The 14,481-nt window shown below is 55.1% G+C and overlaps 9 non-coding genes and 4 pseudogenes across 9 annotated transcripts; all 13 read right to left on the bottom strand.

Moving 5' to 3' along the window:
• Positions 1–9,229: 9,229 nt before the first annotated feature.
• On the bottom strand, positions 9,230–9,348 carry LOC140590357 (5S ribosomal RNA; annotated as a pseudogene).
• Positions 9,349–9,645: 297 nt separating this feature from the next.
• Positions 9,646–9,764, bottom strand: LOC140589951 (5S ribosomal RNA). The gene has a single exon (XR_011991130.1). It is a non-coding gene; the product is annotated as a 5S ribosomal RNA (ribosomal RNA).
• A 291-nt stretch (positions 9,765–10,055) lies between these two features.
• On the bottom strand, positions 10,056–10,174 carry LOC140589648 (5S ribosomal RNA). Its single transcript, XR_011990827.1, has one exon. It is a non-coding gene; the product is annotated as a 5S ribosomal RNA (ribosomal RNA).
• A 291-nt stretch (positions 10,175–10,465) lies between these two features.
• Positions 10,466–10,584, bottom strand: LOC140589647 (5S ribosomal RNA). Its single transcript, XR_011990826.1, has one exon. It is a non-coding gene; the product is annotated as a 5S ribosomal RNA (ribosomal RNA).
• A 297-nt stretch (positions 10,585–10,881) lies between these two features.
• On the bottom strand, positions 10,882–11,000 carry LOC140590141 (5S ribosomal RNA; annotated as a pseudogene).
• A 297-nt stretch (positions 11,001–11,297) lies between these two features.
• On the bottom strand, positions 11,298–11,416 carry LOC140589748 (5S ribosomal RNA). The gene has a single exon (XR_011990927.1). It is a non-coding gene; the product is annotated as a 5S ribosomal RNA (ribosomal RNA).
• Positions 11,417–11,713: 297 nt separating this feature from the next.
• LOC140589785 (5S ribosomal RNA) lies at positions 11,714–11,832 on the bottom strand. The gene has a single exon (XR_011990964.1). It is a non-coding gene; the product is annotated as a 5S ribosomal RNA (ribosomal RNA).
• A 297-nt stretch (positions 11,833–12,129) lies between these two features.
• LOC140589784 (5S ribosomal RNA) lies at positions 12,130–12,248 on the bottom strand. The gene has a single exon (XR_011990963.1). It is a non-coding gene; the product is annotated as a 5S ribosomal RNA (ribosomal RNA).
• Positions 12,249–12,545: 297 nt separating this feature from the next.
• Positions 12,546–12,664, bottom strand: LOC140589783 (5S ribosomal RNA). The gene has a single exon (XR_011990962.1). It is a non-coding gene; the product is annotated as a 5S ribosomal RNA (ribosomal RNA).
• A 297-nt stretch (positions 12,665–12,961) lies between these two features.
• Positions 12,962–13,080, bottom strand: LOC140590388 (5S ribosomal RNA; annotated as a pseudogene).
• Positions 13,081–13,377: 297 nt separating this feature from the next.
• On the bottom strand, positions 13,378–13,496 carry LOC140589782 (5S ribosomal RNA). Its single transcript, XR_011990961.1, has one exon. It is a non-coding gene; the product is annotated as a 5S ribosomal RNA (ribosomal RNA).
• Positions 13,497–13,782: 286 nt separating this feature from the next.
• Positions 13,783–13,901, bottom strand: LOC140589781 (5S ribosomal RNA). Its single transcript, XR_011990960.1, has one exon. It is a non-coding gene; the product is annotated as a 5S ribosomal RNA (ribosomal RNA).
• A 297-nt stretch (positions 13,902–14,198) lies between these two features.
• LOC140590226 (5S ribosomal RNA) lies at positions 14,199–14,317 on the bottom strand (annotated as a pseudogene).
• Between the last annotated feature and the right edge of the window lie 164 nt (positions 14,318–14,481).

The raw sequence follows: 14,481 nt of genomic DNA, 5'->3' as shown, positions 1-14,481 counted from the left end.
AAAGCTGGAGGCTTCTTCCTTAAACCATGGGTCCGGTCAGGGCAAAGTGGGAGGAACGGAGCTGAAGCAGATGTCCTAAGCCAGGAGCAAAGGAAAACCTTAATTCTTCCAAACCAAATGAGGGAAGGGGACAATGAAGCCCTGGGCATTGGCTACCAAGTGGATGAGGACAAGCTCTACATGCTGACCACAGTGAACTTTTTTTAAAAGGAAGAAGAAAATGCGAGTTGGCAAAGATCTTCTTGAAGAGGAGGTGAGAACTGAAACACCTAACCCATTGACTAGGAGAGCTCTCTTAAGCCAAGTTGCTGCACTGTATGACCCAATTGGCCTAGTTGCACCGGTCAAGCAGAAAGGAGCGATTCTTGTTCGTAAAGCATTCCAAGAAGGAGGGGGCGGCAAACTGACCCAAGAAACCTGGGATCAACCTCTCTCGGAAAGCCTCAGAGAAGAAGCTATACAGCTTTTCGAAGAATATGTGCAGCTTGGTCGAGTGAAATTCCATAGGAGCGTCACACCATCTGACTGGAAAGGAAAACCTTGGGGCATCACATTCTCTGATGGCAGTGACAAAACCTATGGAGCTGTCATGTACTTAAGATGGAAGACAACACAAGGCATTGAAGTCCGGTTAGTGGAGGCCAAAGCCAAACTCACACCCCTGCATCAAAAGGGAGATGCTGTGAAGGCAGAAATCTGTGGTGCAGTCTTTGCAGCTAGGATCAGGAAGCATATAGAGAAGCATGCACGGATGAAGATTGAGAGATGGTTCCATCTATTGGATAGTCAAATAATCCTAGGAGCCATTCAACGAGATAATTATAGATACCAAACTTTCTTCGCAAACAGAGTAGGTGAAATCCAGAAGGCTGGGCCAGTGCAAGACTGGTGGTGGATCCGTGGTGATCTAAATATAGCTGACATCATAACAAGAGGAGGCACTCCTGACGATTTGAAGGAGAAGTCCACATGGCAAAATGGACCAGAGTTCCAGAAGTGGCCAGTGGAGAAGTGGCCTATTCATTCAGCTGGAGAAGTTGCACCCCAGGCCAGGGAGAGTGTAAACAAGCTTCAAAGGAATGCATTTTCAGCTGCATTGACCAGAGCTCAAGCCAAAATGAGTCAACATAAAGAAGATCCACTGACCACTCAGGAAAGTCCTTGTCCAAAGGCAAAATCCACTCTGCCAAGAATGAGGCCCACTGGCTGGGTTAAACATCTCGTGGACATAACACGGTTCAGTAGTCTGACCAAAGTGAAGAGAGTAATTGCCTGGATCCGTCGAGCTGCCGAGCAGTGGCTGAAGAGAAATTCAAACCCAAAACAGCCAAAGTGGGAGGCAACAAAATGAGGAAGAAAGCGGTGAGTTGTATTCGATTGCTACGAGTACTTTCTGCAAAAGTGGGCTACCGTCATTGTACAAATCAAGGTAATTTGTGAAATTAAAGGGGAGTGACATCTTTACATTCGTGGCAAGACGCAGGGCCCTCTGGATAAGTTGAAAGTAAGAAACAGCTTACGGCACTTGGTAATCCCAGGCAGTCTCCCAACCAAGTACTAACCAAGCCCGGCCCTGCTTAGCTTCCGAGACCAGACAAAATCGGGCGCATTTTTTTTTTTTTTGTTATTAAACCACTCAGAACGACAGTGCCACACATACACCACAGCAGGGGGGCGGTACAGGGAGAGGGGCCAGGGAACGGGGCACGCCCGCACTCCAAGACCCCTACTCACAGGGTGCAGCAGTCCTCATCATGCAGGCGTGGAGTTTAATAAAAAGAAAAAAAACAGGCATAAGCAATAAAAGCCAATCAAGCAATAAAAACGCCAATTAAAAGGAGCAACAGCCCCAACGACGAACAACACAGAAAACAAACGACAATTAGCACATGACCCACCCACACACACAAACCCAAGAAAACCAACCCAAACAACCCACCCAAAACAGCAAAACAAGAGAAAATAAGCGGCCCACCCTCAAAACACATCCCAAACCAAACGCCCACCCACAACAGACACAAAAGGAACCCGGTGCACATAACCATGTAAGAACCGGGGCATGCCATGAGGCCCGGCAGACAATAAAAACACCTTGGATAAAACCAGTCGCAGCCGATAGCGGCACATTAAAACGGGATCTAAAACCACGCGCTCATAGCGGGCCTTGTTGCGCCGCAACCAGAGGACATATTTGGCGACGGCTAAAAACAAGTTAAGAAAGGTGCTGGCGGGGTGGACCTTGGGAACACCAAACAGGAACATGACCTGCCACCCCGCCTCGGTAAAAACAGGCACGGGCCCCACCGCCCCGGCGATCCTGTCCACCACCTCCAGAGCCCAAACAATAAAGTCAGCTAACTGAGAACATCCGAAAAACATGTGTGTAAGGCCCTCCTCCACTTCCCGGCACACTGGGCAGAGCGGAGACGCGGCAAAGCCCAGTCTATGAAGCCACCGCATTGACCATAGGGCATTGTGCCGCTGTCTGTAGTCGAAAAGGGCCAAGACAGGGTCCGCCGGGCAGACCAGCACGTTCCCCCACAACAGGTCAGGCTCCTGGGCGGGGAAGCGAGAGCTCCAAAAGGCCTGCGCCACTGGGGAGACAAAAGCACGCTGCCTGTAGAGGCGGGCAAAGTCACGGGTGACACACGCCCCCAAAGGGGCGAGGGACCCGGACAGCCGCCTCACGTACACCGCGGGGAAACGGGGGGCCACATCCCGGGGGCCGCCGGCCCGCTCGATGTCACGCACCCACTCCGCGGGAAGGGCAGCCCTCGCTGCCAGACACTGCCTGGCGACAGTGACCCTGGAGGCCCCCTCAGCCACAGCCTCAACCTGGTCATAGACGGCCGCGGGAGGCAGGAAGCCAGGGCGCACCTCATAGAAGAGGTCTCGCACCTGACAAACAACCCACCCAAAACAGCAAAACAAGAGAAAACAAGCGGCCCACCCTCAAAACACATCCCAAACCCGCAACCTGCTGCACCCTGTGAGTAGGGGTCTTGGAGTGCCTCCCACCAGTGCCGGAACTCGAGGGGCCGCTCCTCGGAGAGGACGCGCGGGTTGAGCAGCAGCGGCTGCCGGAGCAGAAGCTGCCGCCCCTCAGGCACCACGACAGTGTGCTCCTGGAACTCAGCCCACGCCAAGAGGAGGTGTGCGTAAAAGGAGGGGATGCCGCGCACCATGCCGGGCCGGAGGCGCATCCAGAGGACGTCCTCGGCCAGCTCCCACCCCGCACACTGTCCCAGCCGGAGCGAGAGCACCGCCTTCCACAGGGAGGGGCGACTCTCGTCCAGGAAGGCTTGCAACATCCGCACACGCAGGGCCTTCGACTGGACCAGAGGGTCCAGGAGGCCCAGGCCACCCTCGGCAGGGGGGCCAATCAAGGTAGCGTAAGCCACCAGGACTCTGCCCCCCCCCCCAGAGGAAGCGCAGGACGGCCTTCCGCAGCCTGGCGTAATGTCCGTGGGGCATGTGAGTGACGCTCAGGTGAAACCACAGCACAGACAACACCATTGCGTTCAACAGGAACACCTTCTGCTGCAGCGAGAGGAGACGGCCCGACCACCCGGCCAGCCGCCGCTCCACACCACCCGTCAGATCGTCCCACATCCTCCCCGTCGCATCGTCCGCACACCTCCCGAGCAGAACGCCCAGGAGGCGCACGTCCCCCTCGGCCTCAGTCAGCCCCAGCTCGGCGGGCAGAGGCCCAGCCGAGCCGAGCCGCAGGTAGACCGACTTCTGCAGGTTGACCCTGGCCCCAGTGATGTCACAGTACCGCTGCACGCTGCGCAACGCAGCCCCCACGCTGGCCACATCGGGCACGAGCAGGGTGGTGTCGTCAGCGTACTGGAAGACCGGCGGAGCGAAGCATGTCGGGCCGATGGGCACCCTAGCAATGCCACGAGAGGCGGCCACCAGGAGGCCGAGGGGCTCGACCGCCAAGGTGTACAAGGCGGCCGACAGGGGGCAGCCCTGCCGCACCGAACGCGTCATGCGGAAGGGTGCAGTGACGTAGCCGTTGCAGGCGACCGCGGTCATGGCGGAGGCGCACAAGAGGCGCGTCCAGGCCAGGAAGCCCGGGCCGAAGCCGAAGACCTCCAGTACACGCTGGAGGTAGGCGTGCTCGACCCTGTCAAATGCCTTGGCAAAGTCGAGCTTCACCAAGTAACCGGGCGAACCCGCCGTTTCCATGAAGCCCACCGCCGCCTGCACATCCCGGACTGTGTCCAGGATGGTGCGGCCCATCACCCCGTACGTCTGGGTGGTGCGGATGAGGGACGGCAGCACTTGACTGAGCCGGGAGGCCAAGACCGAGGCCAACACCTTGTAATCGGTGTTGAGCATGGTGAGGGGCCTGTAATTAGCCAGCTCCCCCCTGTCTCCCGTGTGCTTAAAGAGCATCTTAATCAAACCCAGCCGGATGGTGCCGTGCATCTCACCGCGGGCGAGGACGTCACTATAAAGGGCCTGCAAGATGGGCACGAGCTCCTCCTTAAATAACCTGTAAAAGTCTCCTCCAGCGCCCTGAAATAGCGAGGAGAGAGCTCACCAGGGGCGACGAAACGCACCCCGCTCCGCAACGCCGCCCCGGCGTGCCTCCGCTCAGAGAGGAGAGCCAGCTCGTCCTGCAGGGCCGAGACCCGCACGGGGTCCCCTGCATCCTGCTCGAGCGCCAGCAGTTCCAGCTGGAGATCACGCAGCAAGGCGCGCTCCCCCTGCCGAAAGCGTCCGGCTGCGGCCTTCCCGGCAGCCTGTAAAACGGTCGCCACCTCCCGCTTTAACAATTCCCACCCCGCCTGAATATCGAGGGAGAACAGGGGCGACCGCACCCCAGTCCACAATGCGAAGCTCACCTTATCAGTAACTGTACCATCGCTTAAGAGGGAGGGGTTGAGGATCCACGTGCCCCGCCCGCGCTGCACCTCCCCAGAATCGAGCGTGCAAAGGAAGTAGTCGTGATCGCTCACGAGACACTCCCGATAGCACACCGTACGGACACGGGCAGCGACAGCAGGGGACACCAGAGCGTAGTCCAGCCTGCTGCCGTGCATCACGCCCCGGACACGCTGCGTCCTGGAAAGGACACGACGGTCAGGGTTGCGATCCCTCCACAGGTCCGTGAGATGACAGGCACGCATCAAGCGGAGGAGAGCTGCTCGCCCCGCATCGGCCCGCACGACTGCCCCCCTCCGCACGTCCAGGCGAGAGAGGGAGATGTTGAAGTCCCCGACCATGAGAGGACAGGGCCACTGCGCCACACGGGCAGCCAGGCGGTTGAAGAAGGAGGCACACCGTGCCCCATCATTGGGCGCGTGCACGACCACGACGGTGCAGGCGAAACCCCCCTCCAGACAGAGCCCGACAGCCAGACACTTGCCCTCCCCGTCCGAGTACAGCAGGGATGCCGACTGGACACGCGGGCGGCGACAGAGCAGCGCGACACCCCAACCGACGACCCCTGGCCGAACAGAGGCGGTGGAGAAGAAGACATCGCCCGACCATGCGTCCCGCACTCTATCAATAAAAGGCCCATCCCACCCAGTCTCTTGCAAACACACAACGGACGAGTCACAACACGAAGTTAAAACTGCCTGGGCCTTAGCCCAGGAGCGCAGCCCCCGGGCATTGAGGGAGGTCAGAGTCAGTGTCATTGGGATAAAAGAGTCTCTGTTAGGCACCAGGCAGGGGACACATCACGACAGACACAACACTGGCACAGGAGGTAAAAGCCACACACACCCAGATAAAAGCGGGACGCACCCAGCCGAACAGGCCCACCCAGACAACCACCCCACTAACCCACCCGGATGGTGGAGCGATGTCGCGGGAAACACACAGGTAAAAGGGACAAGCAACACAATAAGAACAATAAAAGAAACCATAAAAAGAACCATAAATACAATAAGAAGACAATAAATAGGCGGGCCGTAAAAGAACACAATAAAACACGAGTAATCACTTAAAACGCACGGGACCTAGGGGACGGGGAGAAGCAGGGACGACAGCGGCGATAGCAGGGGCAGAAGGCGACACGGACACGGTGATGGACAATGAAAACAGAAACCAAAAACAAAACCGGGGCGGCAGAAAAGCAATACACAACGAAAGACAAGAACCACGGGAAACATGAGTCAATGAAGGGGGATGGCGAAGGAACATCAGTCCGTGTCGCCGCTGTCGTCATGACCCGGGCTCGCAGCACGCATGGCCGCCAGGGCCGCCACCGCCGACTGCCGCCGCTCCTCCTGGCGCCGCAGAGTGTTGGCGAGGCCCGGCAGAGGGGGCTGATGAGACGCCCCGGACCTAGACCCCATGCAAAAGCGGGACTTGTGCTTGGCCTTGCCAAGCTTAGTCATTACAGGCTTGCCCGAGTCGGGCTGGGTCCGTGGGGCGACGAAGGGGTCCGGGTCCAGGGTGTCCAGCTGACGCAGGGTGTCAGCGCCGAAGGGGGGGATGCCGGACCAGGGCGACGCCAGGGGCTGGACAGATTGAGGCAGAGGGGGGGGGGAAGAGGGAGCGGGGGCTGGGGGAGGGGGGCCATCCACAGGCCTACCCCCGGCCAACCGGGACGCCGGGCGCACTTCACCCACGGCCGGAGCTGCGGGAAGGGACGGGGTGAGAGACGAGGGGGGGGCGGGCGGGGGCTCCGAGTAGAGGGACTGGGAGACAGGCATGGGCACTGGCAGCTCCATGGGACCCGCAGCTCCGGAGGGCAGCTCCATGTCCTCAACGCCCGACGCCCCAAGGAGGTCCTGTGCGGCCGGGGGGTCTCCGGCCCCCCCAAAGGGCACAGCGTCCACCCCCACGACGGGACCCCCACTCACCTCTCCCCTCGGGCCAGCCACAGGAGCGGCGAGGAGGTCGTCCACGACAGGAGCCAGGCAGTCAACGGCAGCAGCCACAGGGGGTGTCGAAAGCGCGGCGATGGCGGCAGCATTACTGGGGTCCTGGGGTGGAAGGAGAGACACCCCCTCGTCCCCCCCAGCGTGAGAGCCCGGGTCAACCCCGTCCCTGGCAGCGGAGGCCGGCCCGTCCCGACCAGGGGCGCCAGGGCAGGTGCACAGGGCGGCGGCCTTGCGGCAGCCGGCACAGCGGGCGACAACACAGTCACGGGCGTAGTGTCCCTGCAGCCCGCAGACACGGCACACGTACTGAGGGCACTGGGCCACCACGTGCCCCGGCTGGAGGCACATGCGGCAGAGGCGGACCTGGTTGTCGTGAGCGACACGAATGTAGCGGGGCCCCTCGGCCGTATCAAATCGGGCACTGTAGGGCAAGGACACCACGCCGGCCGGGAAACGCACCCTGACGCAGCGGGTGCCGTCGGTGACCTGAGTGCCGGGCAGGAGCCGACGGCGCACCGGGAGGATGGGCTCCACACCCCATGCCGCAAGGTGATCGAGGATGACCTGATCGGGCACATACGCAGGCAGGTGCAGAAAGGAGACCACGCGCTCCGCCTGACAGAGGCGTCTGACCGGGCAGAGCTTGCCCTGTACGGTGAGGCCGCCCTCAACGAGCTCGATGTACTTGGGGGCGGTGAAGGTAACCTCCACTGCCACATTAGGAGCCGGGCACACGGCCAGCAGGGCGTCCTTCGGCACCAACAACAATATCGCCTTAGCCACCTCAAGCAAAGGCACGCTGTCAAACGCACTCAGGTCCACGGAGGCAGTGGCCTCCTTAGTATAAGGCCCCTTCGGGACAGGGCCCTCGTCCCAGGCACCCCGCGAAGCCGCACCCTGACGCAGGACGCCCGCTCGCACCCCCGTGCCCACGCGCACACCTGCACCCGCCCGCTGCGCCCGACCGGCCTGAGCCACCCTCCCAGCATAGCTGTCGGGCGGAGAGACGGCACCGCCGACCCCCGCACCCGCACCAGCACCGGCCCCGCTGCTCACCTTGGAGGGCGCCACTCCCGGCCCAGAAGCCGCCGCTGCCGCTGCCGCCGCCGCCCTCTTTCGAGACACGACCTGCACCCACTCACCGGGCCCCCGGTCATCCAGACCAGGCGGCTCCACCGCCATATCTACCTCCATGTCCGCCCTACTAAAATCATCCAGTGAATTAACCGTATCAGCATCCAGCGCCCGTGCAGCCGCGGCTGCACGCGACACGTCATCACTTCCCACACCTCTGAACGCCCGTGCAGCCGCGGCTGCACGCGACGTGGACGGCTGCGGCTGAGCAGCCATGATCAAACAATTAAGGGGAGGAGGGGGGGCAACCAAGAAGGGAGCCTGGGGGACAAAACAAACAAGCAATCAAGGGGGAAAAAGAAAAGCCGGTAAGTAATAAACGCGCAAAACACGGAAGTGGAAAACAAAACACAAGACCGGCGAAAAAAAATCGAATGACAAGCCTCTCTCCCTAGCACAATAAAACGGCCAGGGAGAGGGGAAACGAACTGGGGCAAAAAAGAAAAGAAACAGTGATCCAAAAACAAGATAAACCAGAGCAAACTACAACGGATGAAAAACGCGCACAGAAACGGAGGGCGAAAACAAAACACAAATCAGGGGCGAAATAAAGGGTGACAAGCCTCCCCCCCCGGCCCAAAATGAGGCCAGGGAGAGGGAAAACAGAACCAGACGAAACAGAAACTTAAGAAACGCCGAAATAAATGAAAAAAAGCCTAATTGGCAAACCAGGAAGTAAAACGCGCAGCGCGCAAAGAAAGCCAAACGAACAGAAATAAATGCAAAAAAAGACACTCAAAACGAGTGACAAGCCTCCCCCTCCGGCGCAACGAAGCGGCCAGGGAGAGGGGAGGCTAACCAAGGCAAAACTAAACCAAAACAGGTATTAAATAAAACGGAGAAAGAAACGGAAAACCAAGCAAACAGCAGAGACTAAAAAAAACACCACCACACACACACTGAGCCGCGCAGGATCAGGCACGATCATGCGCAGTCGGAACGGTATGGCCGTAAGCGAAGGAAGCGGCCAGAATCAGCACTTTTGTTTTCAGTTGAGGGTTAATTGAGAGTCGCACCGAGAGAAGAGCAGACGTCGATGCGTCATTGATGTCAAGATGTCTTTGAGAAAGTCGTTCTTAAAATGACGAAGAAAGCGGTGAGTTGTATACGATTGCTACGAGTACTTTCTGCAAAAGTGGGCTGCCGTCATTGTATAAATAAAGGTAATTTGTGAAATGAAAGGGGAGTGACATCTTTACATTCGTGGCAAGATGCAGGGCCCTCTGGATAAAGTGAAAGTAAGAAAAAAGTTACGGCACTTGGTAATCCCAAGCAGTCTCCCAACCAAGTACTAACCAAGCCCAGCCCCGCTTACCTTCCGAAAGCAGACGAGATCGGGCGCAGTCGGAACGGTATGGCCGTAAGCAAGGGAAGCGGCCAGAATCAGCACTTTTGTTTTCAGTTGAGGGTTTATTGAGAGTCGCACCGAGAGAAGAGCAGACGTCGATGCGGCATTGATGTCAAGATGTCTTTGAGAAAGTCGTTCTTAAAATAAGGAAGAAAGCGGTGAGTTGTATACGATTGCTACAAGTACTTTCTGCAAAAGTTGGCTGAGACTGCCGTCGTTGTACAAATAAAGGTAATTCGTGAAATGAAAGGGGAGTGACATCTTTACATTCGTGGCAAGACGCAGGGCCCTCTGGATAAAGTGAAAGTAAGAAAAAGCTTACGGCACTTGGTAATCCCAGGCAGTCTCCCAACCAAGTACTAACCAAGCCCGCACCCGCTTAGCTTCCGAGATCAGACGAGATCGGGCGCAGTCGGAACGGTATGGCCGTAAGCGAGGGAAGCGGCCAGAATCAGCCCTTTTGTTTTCAGTTGAGGGTTTATTGAGAGTCGCACCGAGAGAAGAGCAGACGTCGATGCGGCATTGATGTCAAGATGTCTTTGAGAAAGTCGTTATTAAAATGAAGAAGAAAGCGGTGAGTTGTATGCGATTGCTACGAGTACTTTCTGCAAAATTGGGCTGCCGTCATTGTACAAATAAAGGTAATTTGTGAAATGAAAGGGGAGTGACATCTTTACATTCGTGGCAAGATGCAGGGCCCTCTGGATAAAGTGAAAGTAAGAAAAAGCTTACGGCACTTGGTAATCCCAGGCAGTCTCCCAACCAAGTACTAACCAAGCCCGGCCCCGCTTAGCTTCCGAGATCAGATGAGATCGGGCGCAGTCGGAACGGTATGGCCGTAAGCGAGGGAAGCGGCCAGAATCAGGCCTTTTGTTTTCAGTTGAGGGTTTATTGAGAGTCGCACCGAGAGAAGAGCAGACGTCGATGCGGCATTGATGTCAAGATGTCTTTGAGAAAGTCGTTCTTAAAATGAAGAAGAAAGCGGTGAGTTGTATGCGATTGCTACGAGTACTTTCTGCAAAATTGGGCTGCCGTCATTGTACAAATAAAGGTAATTTGTGAAATGAAAGGGGAGTGACATCTTTACATTCGTGGCAAGATGCAGGGCCCTCTGGATAAAGTGAAAGTAAGAAAAAGCTTACGGCACTTGGTAATCCCAGGCAGTCTCCCAACCAAGTACTAACCAAGCCCGGCCCCGCTTAGCTTCCGAGATCAGATGAGATCGGGCGCAGTCGGAACGGTATGGCCGTAAGCGAGGGAAGCGGCCAGAATCAGGCCTTTTGTTTTCAGTTGAGGGTTTATTGAGAGTCGCACCGAGAGAAGAGCAGACGTCGATGCGGCATTGATGTCAATATGTCTTTGAGAAAGTCGTTCTTAAAATGAGGAAGAAAGCGGTGAGTTGTATATGATTGCTACGAGTACTTTCTGCAAAAGTGGGCTGGGACTGCCGTCGTTGTACAAATAAAGGTAATTTGTGAAATGAAAAGGGAGTGACATCTTTCAATTCGTGGCAAGACACAGGGCCCTCTGGATAAGGTGAAACTAAGAAAAAGCTTACGGCACTTGGTATTCCCAGGCAGTCATCCAACCAAGTACTAACCAAGCCCGGCCCCGCTTAGCTTCCAAAATCAGACGAGATTGGGCACAGTCGGAACGGTATGGCCATAAGCGAGGGAAGCGGCCAGAATCAGCACTTTTGTTTTCAGTTGAGGGTTAATTGAGAGTCGCACCGAGAGAAGAGCAGACGTCGATGCGGCATTGATGTCAAGATGTCTTTGAGAAAGTCGTTATTAAAATGAGAAAGAAAGCAGTGAGTTGTATACGATTGCTATTAGTACTTTCTGCAAAAGTGGGCAGGGACTGCCATCGTTGTACAAATAAAGGTAATTTGTGAAATGAAAGGGGAGTGACATCTTTACATTCGTGGCAAGACGCAGGGCCCTCTGGATAAGGTGAAAGTAAGAAAAAGCTTACGGCACTTGGTAATCCCAGGTAGTCTCCCAACCAAGTACTAACCAAGCCCGGCCCCGCTTAGCTTCCGAGATCAGACGAGATCGGGCGCAGTCGGAACGGTATGGCCGTAAGCGAGGGAAGCGGCCAGAATCAGCCCTTTTGTTTTCAGTTGAGGGTTTATTGAGAGTCGCACCGAGAGAAGAGCAGACGTCGATGCGGCATTGATGTCAAGATGTCTTTGAGAAAGTCTTTATTAAAATGAGGAAGAAAGCAGTGAGTTGTATGCGATTGCTATGAGTACTTTCTGCAAAAGTGGGCGGGGACTGCCGTCGTTGTACAAATAAAGATACTTTGTGAAATGATAGGGGAGTGACAGCTTTACATTCGTAGCAAGACGCTGGGCCCTCGGGATAAGGTGAAAGTAAGAAAAAGCTTACGGCACTTGGTAATCCCAGGCAGTCTCCCAACCAAGTACTAACCAAGCCCGGCCCCGCTTAGCTTCCGAGATCAGACGAGATCGGGCGCAGTCGGAACGGTATGGCCGTAAGCGAGGGAAGCGGCCAGAATCAGCCCTTTTGTTTTCAGTTGAGGGTTTATTGAGAGTCGCACCGAGAGAAGAGCAGACGTCGATGCGGCATTGATGTCAAGATGTCTTTGAGAAAGTCGTTATTAAAATGAGGAAGAAAGCGGTGAGTTGTATGCGATTGCTACGAGTACTTTCTGCAAAAGTGGGCGGGGACTGCCGTCGTTGTACAAATAAAGATACTTTGTGAAATGAAAAGGGAGTGACATCTTTCAATTCGTGGCAAGACGCAGGGCCCTCTGGATAAGGTGAAACTAAGAAAAAGCTTACGGCACTTGGTAATCCCAGGCAGTCTCCCAACCAAGTACTAACCAAGCCCGGCCCCGCTTAGCTTCCGAGATCAGACGAGATCGGGCGCAGTCGGAACGGTATGGCCGTAAGCGAGGGAAGCGTCCAGAATCAGCCCTTTTGTTTTCAGTTGAGGGTTTATTGAGAGTCGCACCGAGAGAAGAGCAGACGTCGATGCGGCATTGATGTCAAGATGTCTTTGAGAAAGTCGTTATTAAAATGAGGAAGAAAGCAGTGAGTTGTATACGATTGCTATGAGTACTTTCTGCAAAAGTGGGCGGGGACTGCCGTCGTTGTACAAATAAAGGTAATTTGTGAAATGAAAGGGGAGTGACATCTTTACATTCGTGGCAAGACGCAGGGCCCTCTGGATAAGGTGAAAGTAAGAAAAAGCTTACGGCACTTGGTAATCCCAGGCAGTCTCCCAACCAAGTACTAACCAAGCCCGGCCCCGCTTAGCTTCCGAGATCAGACGAGATCGGGCGCAGTCGGAACGGTATGGCCGTAAGCGAGGGAAGCGGCCAGAATCAGCCCTTTTGTTTTCAGTTGAGGGTTTATTGAGAGTCGCACCGAGAGAAGAGCAGACGTCGATGCGGCATTGATGTCAAGATGTCTTTGAGAAAGTCGTTATTAAAATGAGGAAGAAAGCGGTGAGTTGTATGCGATTGCTACGAGTACTTCCTGCAAAAGTGGGCGGGGACTGCCGTCATTGTACAAATAAAGATACTTTGTGAAATGAAAAGGGAGTGACATCTTTCAATTCGTGGCAAGACGCAGGGCCCTCTGGATAAGGTGAAACTAAGAAAAAGCTTACGGCACTTGGTAATCCCAGGCAGTCTCCTAACCAAGTACTAACCAAGCATGGCCCCGCTTAGCTTCCGAGATCAGGCGAGATCGGACGCAGTCGGAACGGTATGGCCGTAAGTGAGGAAAGCGTCCAGAATCAGCCCTTTTGTTTTCAGTTGAGGGTTTATTGAGAGTCGCACCGAGAGAAGAGCAGACGTCGATGCGGCATTGATGTCAAGATGTCTTTGAGAAAGTCGTTATTAAAATGAGGAAGAAAGCAGTGAGTTGTATACGATTGCTATGAGTACTTTCTGCAAAAGTGGGCGGGGACTGCCGTCGTTGTACAAATAAAGGTAATTTGTGAAATGAAAGGGGAGTGACATCTTTACATTCGTGGCAAGACGCAGGGCCCTCTGGATAAGGTGAAACTAAGAAAAAGCTTACGGCACTTGGTAATCCCAGGCAGTCTCCCAACCAAGTACTAACCAAGCCCGGCCCCGCTTAGCTTCCGAGATCAGACGAGATCGGGCGCAGTCGGAACGGTATGGCCGTAAGCGAGGGAAGCGGCCAGAATCAGCCCTTTTGTTTTCAGTTGAGGGTTTATTGAGAGTCGCACCGAGAGAAGAGCAGACGTCGATGTCAAGATGTCTTTGAGAAAGTCGTTATTAAAATGAGGAAGAAAGCGGTGAGTTGTATGCGATTGCTACGAGTACTTTCTGCAAAAGTGGGCGGGGACTGCCGTCGTTGTACAAATAAAGATACTTTGTGAAATGATAGGGGAGTGACAGCTTTACATTCGTAGCAAGACGCTGGGCCCTCGGGATAAGGTGAAAGTAAGAAAAAGCTTACGGCACTTGGTAATCCCAGGCAGTCTCCCAACCAAGTACTAACCAAGCCCGGCCCCGCTTAGCTTCCGAGATCAGACGAGATCGGGCGCAGTCGGAACGGTATGGCCGTAAGCGAGGGAAGCGTCCAGAATCAGCCCTTTTGTTTTCAGTTGAGGGTTTATTGAGAGTCGCACCGAGAGAAGAGCAGACGTCGATGCGGCATTGATGTCAAGATGTCTTTGAGAAAGTCTTTATTAAAATGAGGAAGAAAGCGGTGAGTTGTATGCGATTGCTACGAGTACTTTCTGCAAAAGTGGGCGGGGACTGCCGTTATTGTACAAATAAAGATACTTTGTGAAATGAAAAGGGAGTGACATCTTTCAATTCGTGACAAGACGCAGGGCCCTCTGGATAAGGTGAAACTAAGAAATAGCTTACGGCACTTGGTAATCCCAGGCAGTCTCCCTACCAAGTACTAACCAAGCCCGGCCCCGCTTAGCTTCCGAGATCAGTCGAGATCGGGCGCAGTCGGAACGGTATGGCCATAAGCGAGGGAAGCGTCCAGAATCAGCCCTTTTGTTTTCAGTTGAGGGTTTATTGAGAGTCGCACCGAGAGAAGAGCAGACGTCGATGCGGCATTGATGTCAAGATGTCTTTGAGAAAGTCGTTATTAAAATGAGGAAGAAAGCAGTGAGTTGTATACGATTGCTACGA

Source organism: Paramormyrops kingsleyae, chromosome 4 (genome assembly GCF_048594095.1).
Source record: "Paramormyrops kingsleyae isolate MSU_618 chromosome 4, PKINGS_0.4, whole genome shotgun sequence".
NCBI classification, from domain to species: domain Eukaryota; kingdom Metazoa; phylum Chordata; class Actinopteri; order Osteoglossiformes; family Mormyridae; genus Paramormyrops; species Paramormyrops kingsleyae.
Note: the sequence above shows the minus strand (reverse complement) of the source record. Positions and strands in the feature narration are given on the sequence as shown.